Source organism: Anthonomus grandis, chromosome 12, assembly GCF_022605725.1.
Source record: "Anthonomus grandis grandis chromosome 12, icAntGran1.3, whole genome shotgun sequence".
Lineage (NCBI taxonomy): Eukaryota > Metazoa > Arthropoda > Insecta > Coleoptera > Curculionidae > Anthonomus > Anthonomus grandis.
This window is the reverse complement of record NC_065557.1, coordinates 30,198,893-30,223,987: the sequence shown is the minus strand read 5'-3', so window position 1 is coordinate 30,223,987 and position 25,095 is coordinate 30,198,893. Positions and strand designations below refer to the sequence as shown.

The 25,095-nt window shown below is 29.2% G+C and overlaps 1 long non-coding RNA gene across 1 annotated transcript; it reads right to left on the bottom strand.

The window, feature by feature from the left end:
- Window positions 1-16,538: 16,538 nt before the first annotated feature.
- On the bottom strand, window positions 16,539-24,269 carry LOC126743077 (uncharacterized). Its single transcript, XR_007662776.1, has 3 exons — window positions 24,148-24,269; window positions 18,392-18,488; window positions 16,539-16,665 (listed from the first exon to the last, which is right to left on the bottom strand). It is a non-coding gene; the product is annotated as an uncharacterized LOC126743077 (long non-coding RNA).
- Between the last annotated feature and the right edge of the window lie 826 nt (window positions 24,270-25,095).

The window sequence follows — 25,095 nt, the reverse complement described above, 5'->3', positions numbered from 1 at the left end:
AAAAAAAGACCGAACGTTCGACGATCAACTTAAGGGAATCAACCCCATTCAGCCAAAACCTATGCAGTTATATTAGTAGGTACACTTTTAAAAACAGTAACAGACTCCAAGAACAAACTGTAATAATAGAAGCAAGAAATAAGGAAGACATCAACAAAATAGAGAAGTCATTACCAACATAAAACCCATCTGAACTAAATATAAATGTCAAAAAACCAGCAATATAATAGTTCAATGCCCAAGTTATGAGAGATTCTAAAAACTGTGAAAAGATGCTCAAAACAACTATCCAATGAATGTTCTGTTGAAAGCATTAAGAAGAGACCTACAAACTATAAGAATCTGATGAAATTCTAAATACCTACGAAAACAACATTTAGGTCAAAGTCAAAATATACTTTATTTGCTAAGTTTACAAACTTGTGCTAAAAGCTTCCTAATCCTAGAATTTATACTACTAGTATTTATTTGGTTATACAGGATACAGGACAAAAACAGAATACAGAATCGATTTTGATTGTACATAGAAGGATATTTTGTACAATCAAAGAAAAAACCAAAAAAGAAGAAAAGAAAAGGCGAGAACCAACATAAAACAAGAATAATAATTTAAAAAAATAAATAAATAAAATTATAAAAAATATATAAAACATTCAAAAAAATTACAAGCCATCAAAAAAATAAACAGCTCAAATTTGTTAATGATGAGACAGAATTTGCAAGGCAATGATAAACTTCTGCAAGAAGTATTACATAAATGTCAGAGCAAATATTAAAAAAAACTCCTTAATACCATGTACACCATATCAACTAGGTAATAGTTTGACTGCTATATTTCTGAAGCCTGTGTCTGACGCTGAGATCATTACTTATATATCTTCCTCAGATATCAATATCTTCCAGGAAAAGATGGTACATCATTAATTTAATACCTAAAAGTGATTTAGATTAATTTTAGGCTTTCAGTTATCATGCCAATACATAAATTGGGGCAGACAAAATTCAAAATTACTGCTTTATAAACTTGATAGTTAATATACCAGGGTCTTGAAAAAATACTAAAATAAAGGCTTGTTAAATTTGTCTGTAAAAGGACATTGTGTCAAAAAATCAATATGCTCTCTTGGAGGGCAGTACCACCAGTATGTGTTTAATGGATTTAGCCAAGGTGATCAACAAAGTGCCTCAAAAAAGATCTGGATAACTTGAGACATTACAGAATTAAAGGGATTCTGTGGCACATTCTTCATAGTTATTTGTTAGTCCGAACAAAGCTCCAAAATAAAGAATGTCATTAGAACCCAGAAAGCATAAATGTTGGCATACCACAAGGAACTATTCTTGGACCTATACTCTTTATAACATATAATAATGCCATGCTTAATATAAATTTTGAGGGCGAATTTACCACAGTAAAATAGCATGGTCACTTTAAACTATCCCTGAATCTCCAAGACTCAGTATGTCCCGAAAAAATAAATGGAATTGTATATGGGTTAATAACACAGATTCAATACAATCCCATGACCATGATCCATCAAATTGTATGTAGACACCCCATATCAATAGCATAAAAATTTGTAATTTAGTGCATACATTCTATATACTTAAAGGAATTCTACATACAAGTTTAGCAATTATGATTTATAAATCATTAATGGAATCTCTATCGGCAACTTTTATTCTAAAGAACAAACAAGTAAAGACAAAAAGTCACAAGCATCAGACAAGAAAAAATGTAAATAGAACTTTAAAAAAAATGTTTAAACCTTAAAATTTTGTGTATTTGGTGCCAAAGTTGTAAAAACTTTATTCACTACACCAAAAACTTTTAACAACTAGGACAGGTCATGCTGCCAAGGACATGGGTTGTTCCACCTAACCACAGATAGTCATACCACCTAAACCACTTAAGAAATAAAATTGATTATGGATAAAACATTAGGGAAATCTCTATTGGCAACTTGTATTCTAAAGCACAAACAAGTAAAGACAAAAAGTCCCAAGCATCAGACAAGGAAAAATGTAAATTGACACTGAATTTTTACAAAACAGCTTTAAAACCTTAAAATTTTGAGTATTTGTCGCCAAAGTTCTATGTATAATACAACTACCAATAAGAAACATTAATAGAATATAAAAAATTTAGTGTAATATGTTCGTAGTTAAGAATGTACAAATATTTGAATGAGCACTTCAATGATATTGAATGGGTAGAGATGGAAAATAATAACCAGTCAGACTCAATTTATTGTGAAAGCACAAATTCTGCTGACCGAGGGTATACATAATATTCATCGCAAAACTAACATTTGTAGAATTTGCATTTATATTAGCATTTAAATAGCTGAACTGTTTTGAAGCTGTTGATATGCACTGCATAATTAGGAAACCATAAGAAAGGTACATTTACTAGGCATCATTTTCTAGGGAGTGAAACAAAATTGTTCTGCGTCAAGTACTAGAAAATAGTTCTGTTGTTATATATCTTATAATGAAGTCTAGGGTCTTTAAAGATCTTATGATGGTATCTATATGAGCATTTAAGTAAGCTTTTTATCAACACAGATCCCCAGGTCACAAACAAGAGAGTCCCAAATTGGAAGTGTGGAATTATTTATTACATAAAAAAAGACCATCTCATAATTAACATAAAAAATCTTACAATTCTGAAAGTGAGAGTATGTTAGCTTCAATCCATTTGTAAACCTTATCAATATCTGCTTGCAGCTTTGTAGGCGTGATTATTCTTAATAACACTCCACAAATTGCAGTCTATCTGTAGTAAGTAGCATATAAATAATTCTAAGATCTGTATGAAAGCCCATTTTATAAGGTGTATTGAAAAGAATTCCATGGCCCAACCTATCAGAGGACTTAACAAAATCTGTGTAGATTACCTCAAACTCTACAAGAGATTATTTATACAGAAATGTCTTTATAATATATAATTTTTATAAAAATAAATAAATAACAAAGTAAAACCATTTAAAATACCATCTACATTTGGATTATTTAAAACTAACTTGAATTAAAACTTGCAAGTAAAGTAATTGATATTCTAATAAGATTGTAATATGAAATTCTAATAATAGTAGTCACTGAATGCTGATGCAAATTGTTTAATTAGATAAAAATTTAAATTTTTATTATTAATAAATCAGGTCAGGAGTTGCCATTTGAAACCGAGTTCGTAAACGCGTATTTGTTTTTGCTCCTGATGAAGACCAAAATATTTAGTGTTTTTGTGCACTGAGAATTGTAATTTTTGGTACAGTTGAGTGTTGTGTACTATTCTATAGAACTTTGAAAAAATTAAATCACTAAATCTAATATAACTGATTTAAAACGACATAAATATCTAAACAATAGCAGAGACAATAGGTAAAATTCCGAAATTCCATTCTATCGACGCCGGCAAGTGAGTTTTTTTTTTCTGTGTGTTTGTTTTTATTGTGAGGAATGTCACAGTGAAATAAATAAATACTCCGGTATGGCAGAAGCCGAGGATAACCTTATGGAGGAAAATTGCATAAAATGCAAACAGAAATGTTCAGAAGAATATTATAAATGTGATTCGTGTTTAAATCGAATCCATAAAAAATGCGTAAATATTACACCATCGGAAGTAAAATGCATGCCCCTCCAAAAAAGAGTTTTACTACTAATATGTGATGATTGTAGGGTATTTATTGCCAGAATGCCTTTTATGATTAAAACAACAGAGGAAATGAGAAAAGACATAGAAACAATAAAATCGCAAATAGAATCACCCAAAGCAGAATCATATGCAGCAATTTTACAACACAAGCCCATAGTTAAAAGCAGCAGTAGAGCAGGTTTACCTGCAATTGTTATGAAGCCCAAAAAAAAACCAAAGTTCGGAACAAAGCCGGAAGGACATTCAAACTTTAATAGACCCTTCAAAGTTAAGGGTTGGTATAAGAAACATTAAAGAGGCCAAACACGGAAATATTGTGGTAAAATGCGACACAGAGAATGACATTGAACGTTTTAAAAACGAGATGGAAGAAAAGCTCAAGGAACAATTTACTGTTGAGCTTCCAAAAAAAATTTCACCCAGGATAAATATTGTGGAATACACTGGTGGACAAGTACTGGACCAAGTGGAAGCCAAAATTCGGAAGCAAAATAAATGGATAGACGCAAACGACCATTTAAAAGTAACATACATCAGGCAGAACAACAATCAAGAAAAGGATAGTGTAATTTATGCGGAAATGCTCAGGGGGATTGTTGGACAAAATGATACATTATGGGAAAATATTCATGGATTGGCAGCGTCTGCCAGTATATGAAGATCTGACCGTTTCACGTTGCTACAGGTGCCAGGGTTTTCAGCATAAAAGCACCAAATGCACCACAAACGAAGTGTGTGGAAAATGTGCTGGAAACCATAGCACACGGGAATGTAACCAACAGTTAAAACTATGTATAAATTGTACGGTTGCTAACCAGAAATACAAGCTTAAACTCAAAACGGATCACTCAGCTCTCGACCAGGAATGCCTAACTTTGAAATATCAAATAGGAATTTTGAGAAGTAAAATTGACTATTCATAAATAAATGGTACTTAACAACCAAGATGCTATTTTAGAGGAACTAAGTATGGAAAGTGACATTCAAGGGGAAATGGTGGACGAAAAGAGGTTAGAATGTCTTAAAAATAAAAAATGTTTAATAAGTTTAATTCAGTTTAATATTAGAAGCCTATATAAGAATATTGACAACCTAATTACTTTTTTAGAAACTTATAAATTGCAAAATATAGATGTCATTGTACTAACTGAAACCTATCAAATCGCAACAGTAGACCATTGTAACATTCCGGGGTATGTTTTTTATAATGAAGCAAACTACAATAAAAATGATGGTGTGGTTATACTTGTCAAAGAACATTTCAATGTGGAGTTTTCTTTTACTCTATTGCCGAATTCTATGGCAACAGTAAGCCGAATAAATTTTGAAATAAATGGTTATTCTATTGGCCTAACAGCAACATATAAACCACCTATTCCTAATATCTATTCCTAAGTCTAATTTTATAAGTGATTTACACTGTTTTCTGGAAACAATAAAATTTTTGAACATAGAGATTTTTGTGGGAGACATTAATATAAATTTATTAGAAAAAGATGATAACCAAGTAGCAAGTAATCATGCTATGATGAATGCTCTTGGTTTTCAGTCATACATTAATTCAGTAACAAGAAATATTTCAAAAAGTTGCCTTGATCATTTGTTTATAAATCAAAAATTAAAGTCCAATATATATTATGTTTTGAATCTTATATTATAGAAGAGGACATCTCAGATCATAGCCCAATAATGCTTCATATAAGCCAAAAAGAACCAAAGGAAAATTTAACATCAACACAGAAAAAAAGAAGTAAAATTGATATCTCTAAATTTAAACAGCTTCTACAGAATTTTGCTTGGTCAATTGTATTAAATGAAAATAACTCTGAAATTGCTACAAACATTTTTTTAGAAAAATACCAACAGTTGTTAGCAGATGCAACAAAAACTTACATTCTAAAAAATCCAAAATACAAAAAAATTAAAGCATGGATTACTAATGGTATAATTACCTCAATCAGAACAAGGGATAAAATTAAGAAAAAATTATCAAAAAATTATTGTCCCATTCTAGAAAAAACATATAAAGACTACAGAAATAATTTAAACAAACTTATACATAAACAAAAAAATCAATATTACAAAAATCAAATAGAAATTAACAAAAATAACATGAAAAAACTTTACGAAATAATCAAAGATGCCACTTATGAAAATTGTAATAACAAAGACACTTTTCTAAATATAATGAATAAAAATAATGCAAATTTCAGTAGTCCACTTGAGGCATCTAATTATTGTAATGAGTACTACATTAATATAGGGGTTGACATGGAAAAAGCAATTCCACCACCACAATATGTTCAACAATTGGAGCCTCCAATAACAAACTCCGTTTACCTAATCCCAATAACAAAAAATGAACTAATAAAATACATCTCAGAACTAAAAACGAATAGCTCCCCTGGACATGATGGTATAAGGGCCGATCTTATAAAAAAGACCCATTTAGAAATTATAAACCCACTTTTACATATACTAAATTTAATTTTAGAAACAGGTGAAATACCCTCGCAATTTAAAATTACAATTGTAACTCCCATTCACAAAAAAGGTACCAAAACCTTAATAAATAATTATCGACCTGTCAGCCTCATTAGTAACTTTTCAAAAATTTGTGAAAAATGCATAAAACATAGAATAATAAACTTTTTTAAACTAAACAATGTTTTATCCACAAACCAATTTGGATTTGTTGAGGCATGTAGTACAGAAGATGCAATGCATAGGTTAATAACTGAGGTTGTAAATAATTTAAACTCAAATAAAAGGTGTTTAGCGGTATTTTTGGATCTTGCCAAGGCATTTGATACCGTCCCTCATAGGGATCTTCTCAATGTACTTGAAAGATATGGAATAAGGGGAAGAGCCCTTCAGCTCTTCTCTAGTTATCTGTCGAAGCGGTATCAGATGGTAAGGCTAAATAATGTGTTGAGTGAAAAACGAAAAATAAAAATTGGCATTCCTCAAGGAACGGTCCTAGGCCCGATATTATTTATAACATATTTAAACTCCCTTTTAAAATTACAGATTGATGGGTTAACAGTATCTTATGCTGATGACACGGCAATTGTTGTTTCGGGAGATTCTTGGGAAGGCATAAGGGACAAATCCATGAACATATTGGTAGAAATAAAAAACTGGCTAGAAACTTCTAAACTAACTTTGAATTTAACAAAAACTAATTACATAGCTTTTTCTTTGACTAGTGTAAATAGACCTGAGTATACCTCGATTTTATTTAATGATGATTGCATTAAGGAGACCTCATCTACAAAATATCTCGGTATTATAATCGACAAAAATTTAAAGTGGAAAACACATATTGATCATGTCTCCAACAAAGTCCGAAAACTTGTTCATAAATTTTACTTGCTAAGAGAATTTTTGAATAAAAAAACACTCACTATCATTTATAAAGCATTTGTAGAGTCAATTTTAAAATACGGAATACTGGTGTGGGAAGGACTTTATAATAACAGCTTATATAAGTTAAATATAATACAGAAGTACATTTTAAAAATAATTCTTAAGAAAAACCGTTTATATCCTTCTCATTTGCTTTTTAATAAAGATATTCTAGATATTAGATCGTTATATATACTTACAACATGTTCCTATATACACACTCAACCTAACTTAAAGATTTTGATAGATCATTCCTATGAAACAAGAGCTAGATATCACGAGCACATAAAAATTCCGACAAGTTTAAATAATCTTAATCTGAGGTATATAAACTACTTTGGCCCAAAACTTTATAACTTATTACCAAGAGAGGTAAAAATATGTTCTAGAATGAAAAGATTTAAATTACTAACAAAGAATGTAATCTTTGAAAATCACCATCAATTTGTAAGGATTTTTAACTAGTTTTGTGATTTTATGTCTATTTGGGTAGATTTAGGAGATCTATGATGTTAACATTACTAATCTTTTGATTGTATATGCAAATTGTTATAGTAGAATTGTTTTTGTTTTGGTTTTCACGGTGTAGAATAATATTACAAATAAATGTAACAAATTATTAGAAAACTTTACTACGCACATACAGATGTTTTTACATCTAGGTGTTGAGTAATAAGACTTGTATTAGATATAGCTATAGTTTAATTTTTGAAATAATTAAATATCATTCTATTGTAATAACTGATATATTGTGAAAATAAATATATTTTCTAGAAACAGTTTCTTCTAGGAAACAAAATAAAAAAAAATAAAATAAAAAAGGTCCAACAGTTCAAAGAAATTTAAGTCAATATATTATATCTCAAGAAATTTAAACATGCTACATAATTTAAAAGGCACTTACCCCCTATTGCACAATATGCACCCATCTAGTCATAGTGCTATGGTTGGAACCTTTGGTGTGACACTTTAATTACAAGACAGTTTTATCACTAACCAAAGATCTTTATTTTTACTCTTGATATGTGCTCGATAATGATATTAGCATCATCATGAGGCAATTAAAACTAAACTTATGAAAGACTTACAACAACTACTTACAGATGGCCTTATATACTAATGATGTAACTAATAGAGCGAAAAATGCAATGAAGCAACAAATGTTAACCACTAACTAAACTACATAATTAAGTCTAAGGGATTGGACCTTGGACTATCCCTGTTAAGAATGTGTCTTTCATTTTTGAATATTGCTAAACTTTCATGTGCATCTAAATTTCTATTGTTATTTATGGGTTTAAGTAATTTAAAGTTGTCTATCCCTATAAAGTGACCAGTATTTAAAATATGTTCAGCTAAACTTGACTTTTCAACCCTTCCATGTGAAAACATCCCTGTGAAAACATGAGTTACATGTTCTTTAAACCTGACATTAATTGATCTTCTGGTTTATCCTATTTACTTTTTATCCTAATCTTTGCAATTAATCTCATAGATCTCAGACTTTTCATAGTCTTTATTTTATCTTTTGGGTTTCCTAAAAGATTTCATAACTTGGCCGAACATCAATAGACAATTGTTAGATCTAAGTCTTGGAAAACACTATTCAAGCCTCTCATGAAAATAGGATCATATGGTGTTGCAATAAAAGTTTGCTTATTTTCCTCTTTTAGAAATGTGCTAGAGTTTTTTAGATTAACTTTAAACTTAGGTCGTCTAATCAGCTTGTCAATAATTTTATCGTCATAACCGTTGACCATAGCAATTGTTTTACTTTTTGCATTTTCTACATTAAATCTGTTATTACTTTGAGGAAGGATCTACCAAGAAATGCATGCTAGCCATATTATGAAAACAATGTTTAGAGTCACTATTTAAATATCTAGAATTTTTTGTTTTTTTTTTTCTATAAATATCAAGTATCGAAGAATAGAAGTTGGTTATTTGTTTCTTGTGCGAAGGTAAATCTAATAGATGGAAAACTGTTATTGAGTTGGTCTATGAAATTATCAATATTGGATTTACTTGTGTTGCACTTGGCAAACACATCATCAACATATCTTAACCAAACTCGTGGAAAGTATTGGAATGTATTTTATTCATTTAACTTAAAACAGTTCATGAAGAGCTCTGCTAGGAAGGGAGAAAGGCAATTACCCACCCATGGATGTACCTTCCAGTTGTTCATAATATGAGTTGTTATAGTGAAAAGTATTTTGTGACATGCAAAGTTTTGTTAATTTAATTATTTCGTGGATATTATTGAAACCATGACTTTCCAGAAGTTCAATCAGATATTCCAAAGTTTCTGGTATAGGAATGCTTGGGAACAAATACAAAATATGAAAGATATGAATTTCATTTTTATCTTTTTTTTATTTTAAAAATAATTTATTGACATTTGAAATGAACTATTGGCTGTTTTTGACTGAAAAACATTAATAAGGTAGTTTTAATGTCTCACATTACTTTACTAAAAACTTTGAAGTGTTGTAAGTTGGAGATCCTATAGTTGGAGCCAATTGATCTAATTTTATTGCCAGGATTTTTGGTAAACAATATAATTTTGAAATTGTTGGGTTTGAAAGTTGTAACTTGAATTTTTCTGAAGAAGAAACATTTAATTGCAATCATTTAATGCTGTTTTAACCTGTGATCATTTTTGATAGAGTTTTTAAAATATCTATTTACATGGGCCGTTTTTAAACGAGTTGATGATCTTATTGAAATGGATGATCATATAAAAAGATTTCTAAAAACCCTTTATCAAAAATGATCGCGCAGGTAAAGACAGCATTAAACGATAGTAAACACCTTGTTTCTTCTTCAGAAAAATGCAAGTTACAACTTTTGAATCCTACAATTCCAAAATTATATTGTTTACCAAAAAACCTATAAACCTGGCAATAAAATGAAACCAATTGACTGTACAACAGGATCTCCAATTTACCTTTCAAAATTTTTAGTAAATAAATTTGAGATATTAAAATTACCTTATGAATGTTTTTCAGTCAAAGACAGTCAACATTTTATTTCAAAAGTCAATAATTTAATTCTAAGTGAAACTGGAATTCTAGTTTCTTATACCAGAAACTTTGTAATAACTGTTTGAACTTCTGGAAAGTAATGGTTTCAATATTATCCAAGAAATAATTAAATTAGCAAAACTGCATGTCACAAAATATTTTTCAATATAACAACTCATACTATGAACAACTGGAATGGGTAATTGCCTCTCTCGCTTCCTAGCAAAACTCTTCACTCTGTTTTGAGTTAAATGGAAAAAATACATTCCAATACTTTCCATGAGTTTGGTTAAGATATGTTGATGACAAAAGCAACTGCAATATTGATAATTTTGTAGACCAACTTAATAACTGTTTTCCATCTTTTAAATTTACCTTCCAACAAGAAACAAATAACCAACTTCCATTATTAGATACTTTTGTCATATTTATAGAAAAGAAACAAATACTTTTAGATACATAATTAGTCTAACCATTGTTTTAAACATAACATGCATTTCTTGGTAGATCATTTTGGTCTAATTCTCTCTAAGTAAATAACAAATTTAATAAAGGAAAATCAACAATTAAAGCAATTCCTAGGGTCAATGATTATGACAATAAGATTATTAATAAACTGATTATAAGACATAGGTTTAAAGTTAATCTTAAAAACTCTACCACATTTCAAAAAGATGAAAATAAGCCAACTTTTGTTGCAATACTATATAATCATATCTTCACGAGAGGCTTTGATATGGTTTTTAAAGACTTAGGTCTAAAAATGATGTATCAAAGTTCAGCCAAGTTATAAAATCTTTTAGGAAACTAGATAAGATAAAATAAAGACCAAAGAAAAGTCTGGGATCTTAAGATTAATTGAGATCTTGAGATTAATTGCAACAATTGTGATTAAAACTCTATAGGATGGACACACCAGAAGATCAATTACTCTCAGAATTAAAGAACATGTAGCTCATGTCAAATATGGAAGAGTTGTAAACTCAAGTTTGGCTCAACATGTTTAAAACACTGGTCACTTTGTAGGGATAGACAACTTAAAATTACTTAACCCAGTTAATAACAGTAGAAAGTTAGATGCATATGAAAGTTTAGCAATATTTAAAAATCAGAAAAACATTCTTAGTAAGGATAAAGGTGCAATCCCTTATCCTCAATTACATATATAGTTTAGTTAAAGTTTGGCCATGCTTTATTGCATTTTCCACTCTATTAATAACATCATTAGTATACTGAGGACAAGCAAGTTGGAACAAATTTATTTTTAATGATGAATTCATGTATACAGGGTGAACCAAAAGTAAGCAATGACAATAAACTTCAATTTTTTAAAATGGCAACACCTATTTTTTATTACATTTTTGAATCCTGCATAGAATTTTAAGTATATTTTGTATACCATGTCTTCTACCTAAACTAACATTATTAATAAATTTGCAACTGTTCTGTTGCTAACAGTTGTTAATTGTATAGAAACAGTATGTATTACTTTATATAAATATCAGTAAGTGTCAAGTGCAGTTGCAAAGTTTAAAAGTATGGCGCGATTAACTCAAAAACAAGGAATTAAAACTTTGATGATGGTAGGATATGGCGACAAGACTCGAACACGGGCAAGGGTTTGCGATCGGGTCATCATTGTTCATTGAATTTTTATCTATGGGGTTATCTAAAATCTAAAGTTTATTTTGATAATGATGAAAGTTTAGAAGAATTAAAAAATAGAATTAGAGCCGAAATACAACAAATGCGGCCTTAAACAATAAGTAAAGTATTACAAGAATTTGAATATAATAATTTTTAATTTTTTTTGTTTTGTTTTTTTTTATAAACTGTTCCAAAAATGAATGGTTAGGTATAGGATATGGTATACAAAATATACTCACAATTTTATACAGAATTGAAAAATAAAATAAAAAATTGGTGTTTCTAGTTAAAAAAAAATGAGTTATAGTCGTAGCTCATTTTTGGTCCACCCTGTTTAGATGAATTCATCATCGAAAAAATCGCGTAAAAAAAAATTAACGTGTCTGAGCGTGTTTTTTTCTCTTCGAACACTGAATTTTAAATGAATTTGTTCCAACTTACGCGTCCTCACTGTATAAGGCCATCTGTAAGTAGTTTTAGTTTAGTTTGTCTCCCGAAGATGCTAACATCGTTAGCGAAACACGTGTCGAGAGTAAAAATAAAGAGCTCTGGTTAGTGGTAAAACTGTCTGGCAATTTATGAGCCCTTCTAGGTGGTAACCATTGTCTCTGAAACAAAATATTTATGACTTATTCTTCATGCCCACCTAATAAAAATATTTCATTGCTTATTAATTATGTGTAATATTTGTCGCATTGATACAAAGTAAAATGTTAATTCTCACTATTAACATTTTACATAATTTTAATCATTGTTCTGCCTTGCTTATATCCTGTATAAAGGTGTAGTCAATTCACTGCATGATTTAGAAGAGTAAAAAACAAATTTAACTTATTTATAGAATTAGACTTCTTAAGAGACATTACCACATTATCAAACACAAAACTTTTTTTACAGAGTATTTTAAATATTTTTTAGATTCTGCACTTACTTTACTATCAATGTGAGAAATAATATGTATGCAGCACGATTATTCTTAACAAAACAAAAAATATTCATGCCATTGGCAGACAATAGAAACTTATTGCCAATAATCATTGAAATGTCATTGACTAAAAAAATAGAGCAAAATTGCTCTCCTAGGAGGCACCATTTAGGCAGTGTAGTTAATGATATGAACCCATTGCACTCCATGAATTGCAGTCTATCGGTAGTAAGTAGGAGTTGAAAAACTCTACTAGATGTTTATAAAAGCCATTTTAAAAAGTTTTTTGAAAAGAATTCCAGAGGACTTATCAAAATCTGTGTAGATTGCCTCGAAGTTGTAAAAAAATTATTAATACAGGAATATTTTTAAAATACATAATTTTTATAAAAATAAATAAACAAATATAAATAGATTATCTAACTAAAGAGAGAACAAAATAAATCCATTTATAATACATACCATCTCTTTAATTAAATTAAAGAAAATTTAAATGTTTAAGTAGATAAACATTTAAATTTTCATCATTACTAAATTTGGTCCAATAAGTTCAAAAAAACTTAGGTAGATATATTATATTGCAAGAAATTTTAAAATGCTAAATAATTTAAAAGCCACTTACCCTATAACACAATATGAGTCCATCTAGCCATACTCCTATGGTTGAAACCTTTGGTGTGACACTCAAATTATAAGACCATTTTTTCCATTAACCAAAACTCTTTATTTTTACTCTCGACACGTGCTTCACTAACGATGTTAGCATCTTCGGGAGACAATTAGAACTAAACTTAAGCTACTTACAGATGGCCTTATATACTAATGATCTTACTAAAGGAGAGAAAAATACAATGAAGCATGACCGAATAAATCTTAAACACTAACTAAACTATATGTATAATTGACTATAAAGGATTGGACCTTTATCCCTGCTTGTTCCCTTTTTAACAATGTTTTTTAGATTTTTAAATATTGCTAAACTTTCGCGTGAATCTAATTTTCTATTGTTATTAGTTTATGTAAGTTATACTAGTTTGTAATTTTAAGTTCTCTATTCCTACAAAGTGACCAGTATTTAAAACATATTCAGCCAAACTTGACTTTTCAACTCTTCCATATTTCACATGGGCTACATGTCCTTTAAAACTGATATTAATTGATCTTCTGGTTTGTCCTAAGTACTTTTTACCACAAATGTGGCAATTAATCACATATATCCCAGACTTTTCATTAGTATTTATTTCATCTTTTGGATTTCCTAGAAGATTTTGTAACTTCACCGAACTTTGATAGATCTAAGTCTCTGAAAACCATATCAAAGCCTCTTGTCAAGATACAATCATATGGTATTGCAATGAAAGTTTGCTTATTTTTATGTTTTTGAAATGTGGTAGTTCTTAAGACTAACTTTAAACCTATGTCTTCAAAGCAGCTTATCAATAATCTTATCCTTATAACCATTGACCCTAGCAATTGCTTTTTCTTTATTAAATCTGTTATTACGTAGACAAAATGAAACCAAACAATGTACCAAGAACTGCATGCTAGCCATTTTATGTTGAAAACCATGGTTAAAGTTGTTAGTTATGTATCTAAAAGTATTTGTTTCTTTTCTATAAATATCAAATACTAATTGATTTTTGATTACAAGAATATCTAAGAATGGAAGTTGATTATTTGTTTTTTTATTCAAAGGTAAATTTCATGAATATAAACAGTTATTGAGTTGTTACAAAATTATAAATATTGCATTTGCTTTTGTTGAACACAGCAACCACATCATCAACATATCTTAACCAAACTTGTGGAAAGTATTGGAATGTATTTTTTGCATTTAAATCGAAGTGGTTCATGAAGAGCTCTGCTAGGAAGGGAGGGAGGCAATTACCCGGCTGTACCTTCCAGTTGTTCATAGCATGAGTTGTTATATTGAAAAATATATTGTGACATGCAAAGTTTTGTTAATTTAATTATTTCTTGAATACTATTGAAAGCACTACTTTGCAGAAGTTCAATCAGATATTCCAAAGAATCTGGTATAGGAATGCTTGGGAAGAAAGAAGATAAATAAAAAAAAACAAAAATTTCATTTTCACTTAGAATTAAATTATTAACTTTTGAAATAAACTGTTTCTGACTGAAAAACATTCATAAGGTAATTTTAATGTCTCAAATTGCTTTACTAAAAACTTTGCCATGTTGTGGGTTGGAGACCCTATAATGGAGACAATTGGTCTCATTTGATTGCCAGGTTTATGAATTCTTGGTAAACAATATAATTTTGGACTTGTTGGGTTTGAAAGTTGTAACTTGAATTTTTCTGAAGAGGAAACAAGGTTTTTGCAATCATTTAATACTGTCCTAACCTGCGAGATCATTTTTGATCAAGGGCTTTTAGAAATCTTTTTATATGATCATCCATTTCAATAAGATCAACTCGTTTAAAAATAGCCCATATAAATGGATTTCTAAAAAAAATGTAATTATTGACAGCATTAAATGAATACAAAAACCTTGATTCCTCTTCAGAAAAATTCAAGTTAAAACTTTAGAACCCATCAATTCCAAAATTTGAGACACTTAAAATTACCTTATGAAAAACAGCCAACAGTTTATTTCAAAAGTCAACAATTTAATTCTAAGTGGAAATAAAATTCTTGTTTCATTCAATGTATCTTCTTTGTTCTCAAGCATTCCTATAACAGAAACTTTGGAATATCTGATTGAATTTCTGAAAAGTAATGGTTTTGATAATATCCAAGAAATAATTAAATTAACAAAACTTTGCATTTCACAGTTTTTTTTTAAATATAACAACTCATACTATGACAACTGGAAGATACAGCCATGGGTAATTGCCTCTCTCCCTTCCTAGCAGAGCTCTTCATGAACTGTTTTAAGTTAAATGCATAAAAAACATTCCAATACTTTCCACAAGTTTGGTTAAGATATGTTGATGATGTGTTTGCCACAAGTAAATGCAATATTGATAATTTCATAGACCAACTCAAAAACTGTTTTCCATCTATTAAATTTACCTTTGCACAAGAAACAAATAACCAACTTCTATTCTTAGATACTCTTGTCATCAAAAATAACAATTAATTAGAATTTGATATTTATAGAACAGTTCAACTTACATTAATAAACACTTCTAGATACATAAATACTGACTCTAACCATTGTTTTCATAAAATAGGCTAGCATGCATTTCTTGGTGCATCTTTGGGTCTCATTTACTCTAAGTAAGAACAAATTTAACAAAGAAAAAGCAACAATTAAAACAATTGCTAGAGTCAATGGTTATGAGGATAAGATTATTAATAAGCTGTTTAGAAGACATAGGTTTAAATTTAATCTTAAAAACTCTACCACATTTCAAAAAGATAAAAATAAGCAAACTTTTATTGCAATACCATATGTTCCTAGTTATGAAATCTATAAGGAAACCGAAAAGATAAAGTAAAGACCAATGAAAAGTCTGGGATCTATGAGATTAACTGCAACAATTGTGATAAAAAGCACATAGAACAAACCAGAAGATCAATTGATATGAGATTTTAAGAACATGTAGCTCATGTGAAATATGGAAGAGTTGAGAAGTTTGGCTGAACATACTGGTCACTTTGTAAGCATAGACAACTTAAAATTACTTAAACCACTTAGTAAAAATAAAAAATTAGATGCATACAAAACTTTTTCCAATATTCAAAAATTTAAAAAAAAAAACATTTTTAACAGGAATAAAGGTCTAATCCCTCTTAGTCAATTATATACTTATTTAGTGTTTAAGATTTGTTCGACCATGCTTCATTGCATTTTCTGCTCTATTAATTACCTCATTTTATAGGGCCAGTTAGAAATTGTTTTAGTTTAGTTTTTAATTGTCTCTGGTAGACGTTAACATCGTTAGCGAAACACGTGTCGAGAATAAAAATAAAGAGTTTTGGTTGGTCTCATAATTTATGAGCCCATCTAGGTTAAAGTAGCCATTGTCTCTGAAACAAAATATATATGACTTATTCTTGATGCCCAAATAATAAAACTATTTCATTGCATATTAATTGTGTGTACAAAATGTAATATTTGTCACATTGGTTCCAAGTAAAATGTTAATTCTTACTATTATTATTTTACATAATTTTAATGATTGTTCTGCCTTGCTTCTATCTTTTATACAGGTGTAGTAAATTCAGTGTCATAGTAAATTCACTGCATGATTTAGAAAATTAAAAAACAAATTTAACTTAAGTTATAGAATTAGACTTATTGAGGAACATTACCCCATTATCAAACACAAAACTTTTTGTACAGAGTATTTTCCATATTTTTAGATTCTGCACTTACTTTAATATCAATGTGTGAAATAATATGTAAGTAATATATATATTTATAGAAGCTTTGTCAAGAGAGAAATAGTGTATAGAGAAATACACAAACTAGTTTAGTGTACATTTTGTATCTTGTGATCTGCAAAATATACTTTTTTTATTGATTTAACCATAACATATAATTTCTTTCTTTTCTACCCACATATTATATTTAATAATTTCATTAAATATTAGGTCTAAAAAGAATCCTTCTGACATTATTAAAAATAGTCAAATATCTGTGCAATATTTATTATATAGGTTCATTTCCTGAAATAAAGGTCTTTCAATTAAAAAAAATGAATATGGTGCATCTGGATTGAAAACTGGTACCACTCTATACAACCCAGATGGAACATGAAAGTTCACCTGTCCTAACACATGGGGACAATCAATCTCAGAGATAGACACCATTTTGCTTCAGAATTACAAACCTGATTCCATATTCCAACCAAGACCGTACAAAACTTAAATATAAGAATTTGAGAATATCACTTTGCTGGAAAACATTTGTGTATCCATATTAAAACTAACATGATGAAGTATGAGGTGAAGCCTCATAGCTTCACCTCATTTACAAACTCAAATCAAGATCTGTGTGCAGCTCCATAGCTACGAGGAGACTTAACAAAATTAAAAACCTTCATGTCATTGGCAAACAGTAGAAACTTACTGCCAAAACTCATGGAAATGTTATTAATAAAAATCAAAAGCAAAAATGGAGCGAAATTGCTCTCATGGGATGCACCCCTTAGGGAATTAAGTTAGATATCTGAACTTCACAAATTGCAGTGTATCTAATAAGTAGGATGAAAAGCTCTACTAGATATTCATGAAACCCCATTTTATAATAGGTTTTAGTTTTTTTGGAATGAATTCCATGCTCCAACCTGTCAAAGGCCTTAGCAAAATATGTGTAGATTACCGCAAGTTGTACAAGTAGTTATTTGCACAGGAATATTTTTATAATTTTTGTAGTTTTTACAAAAATAAATAAACAAATATAAATAGATTCTCTAATTAAAAAGAAAATCAAATTTATTTACAATAACATCTACATTAAAATGATAAGTTAAAAGTAAGTCTATTTAAAACCGGCTGTAAAGAAATTGATATTCTAATAAGGTGCTAATGTGCAATTCTAATAGTAGTCACTTAATGGTTGTAAATTATTATTTAAGATAAATTTAAATTTCAAAGATGCCTGTAATATCACATGAGATAAAAAGGATTATTAACTAGATAAACATTTAAATTTTCATGATTACCAAATTAAGTAAAACCAGCTCAAAAAACTATATATATAAAATTGCAAAAAAATTAAAAAATGCTAAATAATTTAAAAGAGACTCACCCTATTGTGCAATATGAGCCCTTCACTCTTCTACCATCAGGCACTGGCCTTGCCATAAGCTGAGCAAAATCCTCTAGTTAAAGTAACAATTATCTCTCTGAAATAAAATATTTAGGACTTATTTTTGATGCACTACTAATAAAACCGTTTTATTGTATATTAATTATATGTGAACAAAAAATTATATTTGTCTTATATTTCACATTGGTATAAACTAAAAAGTTAATTCTTACTATTATTATTTTGCAGAATTTTAACTTTCATTTAGACAATTAGATTAGGCCAATATTGTGAGAATGAATCCTAAATTTAAATGACAACAGCTTTAGAAAGCAGTGTTTATTACTTTATGTAGAAAAGAAATGTAGAATTCACCTTGACTCTGATGTAGGCAAATTTAGACTCCCTCACCAACTGATAGGTATCTTTGTCCCTGTGATATCCACTTCTAAATGCAACAATTCTAAATTTATTCTGAATTTTTTTGACCTGGTCAATGTAACATTTATCCAACAAGATAAGGACCATACAACTGACCCATGTTACAAAATTGCTCTAGCAAGAGAGCAATAAAGCACTCTGAAAGTGAACATTGACAAGTCATTTGATCCATTATCAAGACATTTGACCTTGAAACAAAGCACCTTAATTGCCTTATTTGTTACATCATTGATGCAACCGTCAAATGATAATGTTGAACTTATCCAAATTTTTAAGTCTCTAACTTCTGTTTGTTTATTTAATAAATAAAATTTATAGGTTTTTTAAATAACAATTAAAAGGTGAAAGATGATGACCCAAGCAAAAGCCTTAGACAAATACATATATTAAAATACAAAACCAAATTGGCTTCAGCAGATCTGCTCTTTATAAATTCAAATTGTTCCAGATTAAAATTCCAGCCTAATCTCTTACTAAAAAGACAAAGTAATTTTGATAGCTCTGACTTGCTGCATACAGTGCAGCATATCACTTCTATTTCCAGATTTAAAAATATGTTTTAAATCCCTTTTTTCCAGGGTGCAGGTAAACCTGTACTAAGAGAAGATGAATTACAGATTTATCACTGTCATGAAAATATGCATTGTAATAAAAATATTCTTTATGATTTAATTAATTAAAGAGGAAAAACATTGTCCCTGGTAACTTTATTCTCGCAAAATTGATTCAGTCAATCACAACTATTTCTTTGAAACAAATGTATAAATATCAAATATTCAAATAATGGAACCATATTCCAAGATTGACAAAACTAATTGATTAAAAAAAATCCAGACATTTTTTGGGCATTTTCTACTTTAAATAAAATGTGTTGAGAAAACGAAAGAGTTGAGTCAAAAATTACACCTAGATCCCTCTGCTCGGGTACTCTCTTATGATGCAAAGAGATCATACTCTATGATCTGTGTAATGCAGATATAAAATTGGAAGGACAACAAAAGGCAAAACACCTGCACAAAGAGCACTCAAAAGTGAACGAGAGTGTGACTGATGAATTTTTTGAAAGCAAATGTGGAGCTAAAACTAAGATTATAGATTATACATATTGAAAATGAAAGCAAATATTTAGAAGAAGAGTTTGTCAGAGGCTTGTTTGAAATTATCATATATAAAGTAGAGTATCAAGCTTAGTCCACAAACACATTTAAATCCTTAAATATAGTCACTCCCCATCAAATTAAAATATAAAAAAAATATTCATGTAGAGGAAACCTGAAACAAAAAGGGCTTGACACTAAGGTTTTAATAAAAACACTGTCAGCTTTTTTAAACTGTGTATAATGCAGCAATTTAAAATCTATTTCTATTCACTCTGTTGTATCATTAGGGTTAAAAAATTAACCAAAGAGGTAGTCATTTGTTGCAATAGACCTGTAAATAATATGTCAAACACATTGGAAATTGAGACAAAATAAAAAAGTAGAAACCTAGAACAAAATATGTTCAAGAGTCTAGTTCACTACAGCAGGAACAAGTTCCTTAAAACAAAATCCATTGTCCAATAAATATCAAATTCTTTTAATAAGCAGATGGCAATTATTGAAAAGAAAACAGGTTAAAGATGAAAAAGTCTATAAGAAGGGAAAAATGAAGGAGCTAGAAATCAAAATATTTAATGTTAAGCAGAAATAAAAGAAGAAAAAATCACAATAACTGTTTTACAGAAACAAAAAACCCTAGAAGTTAAATGTGCTTTATCTATATTAATGATGATTTAACACAAACCAGACACTTTTTTAAAAAATCATGCAGCTGAAGCATCTTATAATAATAATAATAATAATAATAATAAAGCCCCTTTATTTAGCAAATACAGTTTTATATTATGGCTTGCCTTTTTGGGGTTTAAGCAACAAGGGTTTATTAAACATAATTTTTGTGATTCAAAAAAAGGCAGTTAGATACCTATGTTCCGCTGGGTTAAGAGATTCTTGTAAACCTCTCTTTATATCTCAAAAAATCCTAACTCTTTTTTATCTTTTTATCTTAGAAACAGCTACTCTTATTCATAAATGTCCTAAACCTCCCTCTAACACTGGTCATATGACTCGCCAGGTTAACGATTTTCCCTTACCAATCCCTACATCCTCCCTCACGAAGAACTCACTTATATACCTCAGCAAAAAAATTTACAACCATGTTCCTCTATGTATCAGACAAATTTTAGAAGTTAAGAGATTCAAAAAGGAATTAAAATCACTTTTATTATCCAGGGCATATTATAGCCTTGACGATTTTTTTAATGATACCTTTTAACCTGTGCTCTGACATCATTTTAGTGTTTTAGTTTTGTTTCCTGTTAAATAATGTAATTTACTTCTTCTAAATTCTGTTTTATTGACAGCTTTACTTATTTTTTAATGAAATTTATCAAAAAGATGCTTTTTTTTTCTCAATCTGTTTTGTTATGATTAATTTTGGTAATGTGTGTAAATTTTATGGTAAAGTGTTTTAGAAGTTATGTTTGTTTGAAATTTAAAGTGAATTTGGAATTTTTTAGTTTTTAGGATGCTTGTACACAAGATTTTGTTGTCTTACGTAATATAGCACATTTTCTTTCTTTCTTTCTTCTTTCTATATAGTTTTGCCTTCAAAGGCGAAGATTAGCTAAAACCTACTCTTAAACTCTTAACCTTCTTAAATTACACAAAAAAAAACAAAATAAACAAACATAAATCAGTAGAAAATAAAACAATATTCATTTAACAGAAATAAGAAAATCTTTTGATTTACCTAAATGATTCCTGTAGAAACAGGTTCTTGAAATGTTTTTTAAAAACATACAGGCCATTGCTAAAATCAGGCCTAAAGACGTTCACAAATTTGACTGGGTTGTAAGTGAATGATCGTTCAAAGAGAGACATTGAGTGATGGGGCATAGTCAGAGTGTTTTGCCTAATAATTTGAGCATGTACATGATTTCGAGGTATAAGTTTCTCAAATAAATATATCGGAGCTTTGGACTTATAAAGGCGATATACTAAGGTGCAGTACAAAAACTTATATAGATAAGGTATTTTTAACCACCCCAAATCATACATGCTAATAAGGTCTTCATAAGCTTTACTCTTATGAAATTGCAAAATCTTTTTTTTTCAAACCCACATGAGGATCCAATCTGAATGTGTATTGAGGAGGGACTAAGAAATCTGTGGAACCACCTTCTTGTTTCATTTTTGGATTGGGTACTTATATGTACTTGCTTACAACTTTTAATAGGACTTTAAATGTATCATAAAATATACTCGCCCACAATTTCAGATTGCCCATACCACATAGTGAGCAAATAAAAGGTCATTTGTTAGAATCATATTTCAATGCTTACAATGGAGCTATGGAATATAAATGTTATCTGAATATGGTTATGTACTCAGATTTGTTACTATTCTCTGAACTTAAATAAGTTGGATTTTTGAAGGGATTAAGATAAATATTTGCAAGATAATAAAAGATATGATGTGGTTTTTGTTCTTGGTGGATATCAAATTTAATATTAATAATTTATTGAATTAATATATTTTATTTACAAAAACAAAGATTTTTTTCTAGAAGCCTGAATCAGCAGCTTGTCTGAGTAAATGGAAAGAAAGTATACCATATATTATAAATCATGGCATTACTGATTATATGTCTGTGCTAGTTGATATTTTTTTTTTTAAAGATTAACATTAAAATTAAGGTCAATATTATGACTAAAAAATAAATTACTAAAAACTTTTTTAACATGAAATGTAAAAAATCTTTTTTTTTTAAACCCGACATATATACAAATGTAAAGGGAAGAGGGCCTAAGAAATGTGTAGAACTTTTTGGATTGGGTACTTATATATACTTACATAAAATTTTTAATAGGACTTAATCATATGGAAATAGAAGTGTAATAGTTAAACCAGAAACTATAAAAGGTATCATGAAATCTAAAAAAATTACAGTTAAATGTTTTATTACTGAAAAAAACTTTGAAGACTTCATTAAAGAACAATTACTTCTGCATAAAAAAGATGCTGGAGTCTAATAATTATCAGACAGAATTTAAAAAAGATTTTTTAGAAAGATTTACTATACAATTCTTATTTACTAAACATATAATTGTTCTAGAGGTTTCAAGTATATATACTTAAGACCTGTCACACTGTGTTTTAAAACATACTAGTCAGGAAATAAACAATATATGGAAAATATTTTAGAAAAAAGAAAGACCTGATTTATCAAGAGCTTTCAACACTTTTTTTAAAAATTTTATTAGAAATATTTGAAAAATTATGGGAATGGGAACCTAATGAACATTTTAATAAAATTATTAAGGAAATACTAATTTAGTCAAACATACCAGGTGAAATAGTGTCATAGTAAAAGCCTTAATCTTTGAACATTTTAATAAAAAAATCTTTAGATAGATTGGTTATAAATAATTTAAATGATCTGATGTGAAAGAAGTTCATTTAATTAAATTGCTATTAAATATTTAGATGTTTCTATTGGCCAAAATTTAAGAAGATTCTAACATATATATTATTTCACAAAGAACTAAAAGCATGAAACAGTAAGTTTTACTTATTAAAAGAAATTCTTTCTAAAAAATTATTGGTTTTATCAAAACATGAAAATTTTTCTGCCTGATACTGACAAACACATAAATCAATTGATATTTGTGGGTGAAAATTTGAGATATGTATATCTGCGACATATAATACAAATATATATTATAGATAAATATCTATATATTATAGATAAATAGCCTTTATGATAATTTTTAATATACCTTGTATTCACTAGATGTTGCTAGATTGTTACAATTAGGCCAATAAAGATAGCCTCATGCTTTTTACAATTTCCAACATGTTTCTGATACAGTGGTGTCCATCATCAGGGGATAAAAAGTTGTTTGGTCAGTTTATCATTAATTATGAGAAACTATTCATGCACATCTTTAATAGTAAAATACAGAAATGTAGATGTCCACTATTAATAGGTGGTGTAGTCTAAGGACAAAACAGAATGTAACTAGTGCTACATATCAACTCAGAGTATTAAAAAAAATTGATTTATCCAAAATCAATATTTTAAGCATTATATCGCACAAAGAAGCTTGTGAATATTAATTTAAGTGAGCTTCTGTGGAAAATACTTGCATAAAATAAGTTGAAATTTTCGGCGTCACTAGAAACCCGGGGGAGGGGGAAGGGACGCCACGCCAAAAAAAAAGGCACAAGAATAACTAACATAAAATGCACATTAACGTAAAAATTTCTTACCTTTAACAATAAATATTGCAAAGAAAACACACATACGCACAAAAACGACCGAATCACTAAAAAAAATGCTTGGCGTCACTTCCAATGCTGGCCGGCCGGCCGGCCATGTTCACCGTACCAGCTACCGGTTACAAATGGCGACTTGCTAAAGTGGACCGGAAGCCGGAGTGGGGTAGGCGGAGGAATGGTTGCCTATGATTGGTCAAACGGCTTAAAGCAAGTAGCGATTGCTGTTTGTCATGTGGCATGGCTGTCAACGCAGATGGATGGTCCGAATGAGGGCTTAGGTACACACCCCAGTGAATATCGACGTACGTTTTTCCTTAATGACATAAGTGAAATAAATATTAGTCAACAGAAATAGATTTGGCTCCTTTAATTAGCCAGTGGTTTATTATCAGTACAATAATAATATTTTATTAAATTATACAAAGCTTACCATATTTATTAGAGATATATTTTTAGTTATAATATAATACAATCTATTTTTTACTATAAAGGAAACCCAGTAACTTGTTAACCGTCGAGATAATCTTGTAGAAGCTTTTTTTTTGTCAAACCAACATTATATTCTCGAATCTAGGAAACATATGCATATAACTAAATATATTGTACATATAAATTATATTGCTACATACAGGGTGTAAATAAATAGGTGCGAAAAAATTCTGGGATTGATTCTTAGGTAAATTTTAATTAAAAACCCGTATATGAACGTATGTCCTAAAAGGCGTAACTTTTGACATACAAGGGTGGTAAAGATTGAAGAAAAGTATATGTTTTTTTACAATACCTGTGAAGCCCCTGTAGATATTTTAGTAATTTTTGGTATCCATTTTCTATGCATCAAAAGGCATTTCCTGTAACTCACTACTTTTTTTTTGGATATTGATGACTTGAGAAATCGAATCATTAATTCATGTGCCGTAAATCCAATCCAATCCTCAA